This window comes from Lithobates pipiens, unplaced genomic scaffold (assembly GCF_037356315.1).
Source record: "Lithobates pipiens isolate NorthernLeopardFrog02 unplaced genomic scaffold, aLitPip1_a1.2 Scaffold_13, whole genome shotgun sequence".
In the NCBI taxonomy this organism is placed as follows: Eukaryota; Metazoa; Chordata; class Amphibia; order Anura; family Ranidae; genus Lithobates; species Lithobates pipiens.
In genome coordinates, this window is record NW_027507718.1 from 488409020 (window position 1) to 488414205 (window position 5186).

Genomic DNA, 5186 nt, shown 5'->3' on the forward strand with positions numbered 1-5186 from the left:
GACAGGTTTCCCATTTCAGGGTTACCTAGGAGGAGTAAGGGGTCCCAGTGGCTTCCCATATGACCTGACATAGGGGTGCCTGGACTTGAAATGTTAGAAATTATCTGAGGAAACTAAATATGTCCCTATTATGGCTGTGCTATGATGGCTTTGGAAGTTAAGAAAACATGTTGAAGTTTCAAAACTATACTAATCTGTCTGCCCTCTATGTGGTTTGAGGTATTTACGACAGGTATCTGTTGGTTCTCTGAATGGAGAGGGTGACATTTTTTACCACAGGCCTGAATATCTTGCCAGGCAACATGAACCTTGTTTATTGACCTAGCCTGGTTCTGCTTCCTCTGCTGAGATAACCTTTTTTTCCTTTTGAAATTTTAAAAGCTTTGGATTCCTAAGACAAGGGAGGGGGAAGTTCAGATTATTCTGTAATGTTACAAGGTAGCCAAGCTGTCATGGCTGCATTCCACACAACATGGCAACTAGTTACAACATTTCCTGTCCTGGACGTGATATCGTTACAGGGCCCAGTAGGAGCCACACCCATTCACAGGTGCCTCCTCTCCGTCTTCAAACAAAAAGGCCCAGGAAGGGGACGGTGACAGAGGAGGCATCACTCCGCCTCATTAGGGAAGCTACGAATGTCCTCAGGAGCCCACTCAACCCTGAAGAGGCCTATGGCTGTTATATAGCCACCAGGTTAGAATTGGAGAAAGGCCCAATGCCTCCTCTGTGAGAGAATTATTTTTGATGCCCTTCAGAAGGGGCTGAGGGGCCAGCTAACTGAGACCAGGCAGATATCTGAGCAAGCCTCCCCCTCCTCCTCCTCATAGGCATAACTAGCAGGTGGCTATTGAGGCTGGAGCCCCAAATCTGGTGCCCATAGCCCAGAGTCTAGGTTTGCCACCTGTCAGCTTGAGTGTGGTGTAGCTGGAGAGAAGAGTTTGTCTTCTCCTCCCTCCAGCCTGCAGAAGGTGACAGAGAGCCCCGACACAGCTCTGTGTGACAGTGTGGGACTGCAGGGAACTGATGCATGCTCAATATATGATTATTGAGGATCTGTGAGTGATGGTAATTCTTCCCCAAGCATTATTGTAGAAGCCCCTTGTGTGTCTGATGCTCCTTGTACTTTGATTCTCACCACCTTCAGATTCTTCTAGTCTGATCTTTCTGCTTATTTAACTGTCTGCTTTATGACTCCCATCCTCTCCTCTCAATACTGTTCCCTCTGGAAGTGTAGAGCTGCCTTTTGACCCCGAGCCCTCTGTGCCTGACTTCTAAAAGATGTCTCTTGTCATGCAAAGTGAACAGTCAGCCCCCCCTGCAATAATCTTTTACAAGGCTTGTGTAAACACTGAAGATGGCAGAAAAGGTACCCCCTGTACTGTATGTGTTTATAGCAGGGGTAGATATGTTGATTCAGCAGAAATCAGAAAATCTCTTGGTGTATGTACAATGTACCATCCCAAGGGACGAAGCAGAGCTGAAATAGCTGAATGCAGAATTCACTAATTTGTGCAAAATGAAATCGCACTCCACCATGATTGGCAATAGACTAGGGCAGTGATGGCGAACCTTGGCACCCCAGATGTTTTGGAACTACTATTCCCATGATGCTCATCCACTCTTCAGTGTGGTTGAGCATCATGGGAAATGTAGTTCCAAAACATCTGGGGTGCCAAGGTTCGCCATCACTGGACTAGGGAATAACTAGGTGCTGTGTTCTGCCCACATCATTATCCTCTGATCTCTCTGCAGAGTGCTGTGTTCTGCCCACATCCTTATCCTCTGGTCTCCTTGCTGGGTGCTGTGTTCTGCCCACATCCTTATCCTCTGGACTCCCTGCAGAGTGCTGTGTTCTTCCCACATCCTTATCCTCTGGTCTCCATGCTGTGTTCTGCCCACATCCTTATCCTCTGGACTCCCTGCAGAGTGCTGTGTTCTTCCCACATCCTTATCCTCTGGTCTCCATGCTGTGTTCTGCCCACATCCTTATCCTCTGGTCTCCCTGCAGAGTACTGTGTTCTGCCCACATTCTAATCCTCAGGTCTCTCTGCAGAGTGCTGTGTTCTGCCCACATCCTAATCCTCAGGTCTCTCTGCAGAGTGCTGTGTTCTGCCCACATCCTAATCCTCAGGTCTCCCTGCAGAGTGCTGTGTTCTTCCCACATCCTAATCCTTTGTTCTCCCTGCAGAGTGCTGTGCTTTTCCCAGCAAGGACACCTGAGGACTAGGATGTGGACAGAACACAGCACCCAGCAAGGACACCTGAGGACTAGGATGTGGACAGAACACAGCACCCAGCAAGGACACCTGAGGACTAGGATGAAGGGACACCTGGGGGCATTTGATGTAATCAGTGGGGCTCGGGGACCCAATCAATTAATAATAACAAACCATGAGATTCACACTCAGATATGTAACAATATTATTTTTGTTTTATATATATATATATATATATGCACAGTGGGGACGGAAAGTATTCAGACCCCCTTAACTTTTTCAGTCTTTGTTATATTGCAGCCATTTGCTAAAATAATTTAAGTTCATTTTTTTTCCTCATTAATGTACACACAGCACCCCATACTGACAGAAAAACACAGAATTGTTGACATTTTTGCAGATTTATTAAAAAAGAAAAACTGAAATATCACATGGTCATAAGTATTCAGACCCTTTGCTCAGCCTTTAGTAGAAGCAGATAATGAAATAAAAAAGACAATCAGCGCTCACATGTACCCAAAAAACAAATCATTTTTGCAAGCTGAACACCTAAAGGAGCAATACACAAAACACCTCACAACCAGATTAGAATATAAAAATGGTGCAGCGCAAATAAAAGTCCACCAAAAATTGATCACATACCACTGTGTGACAGCCGAGAAAAGGGGAAGACACCACGTTAGTGAGGTAGCTCTTCTTTTTTGTGTGACCACTCCTTCCACCAGTAGAAATAAACTTGTACCAGCTGGGATGGACCTCTGAATTCTCAGATGGTCAAACATGCAGATTCATACTCATAGTATGCAGGAGTCTTACTGGTTTGTTTCCCACATGTGGATAGAGAGAACTTCAAATCCCCTTCATCAACGGTCAGATGTAGCCGGCTTCCAATATATGCCCAACGCTTTCACTCCAGGTGTATATGGGCGAATATATATGTAGGCAAGAAAAAAATCCGAGGGAACCTCAGCTCAAAATAAATGTGGAAAAAGGGATGAAAAACGATCTAAGTGTAGCTTAAAAAGGATAGTTTTATTTAACATTCACAATTACAGAAAATGAAAATAAAAATAAACATAAAAATAGTAGCCAAAAATTCCACTGTAATAATCGACAAATTTATACTGATATTGCTGTGTCAGTACTCAAAAGCCACCACAAGATGCCAGTGTGGTAGCTTGTATGATGCCAAAGAGCAGAGTGTACAGCGGACAAAAAAACTTCAAGTGTATTGAATAATGACACTGTCCTAGTGCAAATACACCAAGCCGCCACAAGATGCCAGTGTGGCAGCTTGTATAATGTAAAAAGCAGAGCACACAGCAGAGAATGAAATATCAAACAGAAACAAACTGGAGAGCGGGTGACGTCCGCGAATAAGCTCCTCCCCCGATACGTACGTTACGTCCTATCAGGACTTCGTCAGCGACGTCCAGTTTGTTTCTGTGTCATTATTCAATACACTTGAACTGTTTTTTTCTCCGCTGTGCACTCTGCTCTTTGGCATCATACAAGCTACCACACTGGCATCTTGTGGTGGCTTTTGAGTACTGACACAGCAATATCAGTATAAATTTGTGGATTATTGCAGTGGAATTTTTGGCTACTATTTTTATGTTTATTTTTATTTTCATTTTCTATAATTGTGAATATTAAATAAAACGATCCTTTTTAAGCTACACTTAGATCGTTTTCCATCCCTTTTTGCACATTTATTTTGGGCTGAGGTTCCCTCTGATTTTTTTCTTGCCTACATATATTTGCCCATATACACCTGGAGTGAAAGCGTTGGGCATATATTGGAAACCGGCTACATCTGACCGTTGATGAAGGGGATTTGAAGTTCTCTCTATCCACACGTGGGAAACCAACCAGTGAGGCTCCTGCTTACTATGAGTATGAATCTGCATGTTTGACCATCTGAGAATTCAGAGGTCCATCCCAGCTGGTAAGAGTTTATTTCTACTGGTGGAAGGAGTGGTCACACAAAAAAGAAGAGCTATCTCACTAACGTGGTGTCTTCCCATTTTCTGGGCTGTCACACAGTGATATGTGATCAATTTTTGGTGGACTTTTATTTGCGCTGCACCATTTGTATATTCTAATTTAGTAGAAGCACCCTTTTGAACTAATACAGCCATGAGTCTTTTTGGGAAAGATGCACATCTGGATTTGGGCATCCTCTGCCATTCCTCCTTGCAGATCCTCTCCAGTTCTGTCAGGTTGGATGGTAAACGTTGGTGGACAGCCATTTTTAGGTCTCCCCAGAGATGCTCAATTGGGTTTAAGTCAGAGCTCTGGCTGGGCTATTCAAGAACAGTCACAGAGTTGTTGTGAAGCCACTCCTTTATTATTTTAGCTGTGTGCTTAAGGTTATTGTCTTGTTGGAAGGTAAACCTTCGGCCCAGTCTGAGGTCCTGAGCAACCTGGAGAAGGTTTTCATCCAGGATATCCCTGTATTTGGCTGCATTCATCTTTCCCTTGATTGCAACCAGTTGTCCTGTCCCTGCAGCTGAAAAACACTCCCACAGCATAAGGCTGCCACCACCATGCTTCACTGTTGGGACTGTATTGAACAGGTGATGAGCAGTGCCTGGTTTTCTCCACACATACCACTTAGGATTAAAGCCAAAAAGTTCTATCTTGGTCTCATCAGACCAGAAAATCTTATTTCTCACCATCTTGCAGTTCTTCAGCTGTTTTTTTTTAGCAAACTCAATGCGGGTTTTCATGTGTCTTGCATTGAGCAGAGGCTTCCGTCGGGCCACTCTGCCATAAAGCCCCAACTGGTGGAGGGCTGCAGTGATGATTGACTTTCTACAACTCTCTCCCATCTCCCCACTGCATACAAGCATATGACTTTCTTTACTTTGCTGCTATGAGCTCTAGCCCCAGATCTTTTGTAGACCTAGCAATGCCCCTGCTCCTCCTCCTCCTGCCACACGTCCACCACCAAAGCCACATCCT